Below are 811 nucleotides of genomic sequence, written 5' to 3'. Positions count from 1 at the left end.
GGGTGTTGGTATGAGAAGCTGGAAGCAGGTAACTAGAAGTGGGTCATCCAATATAATTTGTTAGGAATACATATTTGGCTTTTTATGGTCTGTCCTAGGTTAAAAGTAGGGGGAAAGTTAGGGAAGCTGGCAGTTACTGACTAGGACCTGATTTGGGGCTGATCTTGTAGATGGACTCAGACTGGTAGCTATGGAGGAAGTGTGTCAGAGTTTTACTTGTATAGGGTGTCCCAAAATTCACGCAAGATTTGAATTTTGCATGAGCAGTAACAGTAAGAACAAAAAATAAGAGCCTAATTTTACTTGGTTTATTGAATCAGATTCTAATATCTGTTGCCCTTTGATTTCAATCCCTTCAATTTGATAATCATTACCAAGTACCAATGATGGCCCAGGAGCAGGGACAATGAAGACCAATGAAGACCATAGCTTTGCGTATGTGCCAGCAAAGCCATGGGGGACATTTACCCGATGTGCTATTCCATATATAACCCTATACTGTATACTTTATGAATCAATAAAAAACTTACAATTTTTAATTATAAACCTGTGCTTTCTGTCAAAATTACTTCTTGCATGAACACCCACCCCCCATTCCCTCCTCTCAGGATGTCTTATTCCGGCAGGTCTACACCCCCTCCCCCACTCCCACGTCCTGCCTTCAACCAATCAGGCTTCCACTCCTTTACTCACCGCCCCCCTACTCTGGCTTCTCCTCAGATGTCTTATTCCAGCAGGCCTACACCCGCTTCCTGCCTCCCGTCAATCAGGCCTTAATTCCTCTACTCAACCCTCCCCACCCGCCTCTTCT

This window comes from Myotis davidii, unplaced genomic scaffold (assembly GCF_000327345.1).
Source record: "Myotis davidii unplaced genomic scaffold, ASM32734v1 scaffold2551, whole genome shotgun sequence".
NCBI classification, from domain to species: domain Eukaryota; kingdom Metazoa; phylum Chordata; class Mammalia; order Chiroptera; family Vespertilionidae; genus Myotis; species Myotis davidii.
Note: the sequence above shows the minus strand (reverse complement) of the source record.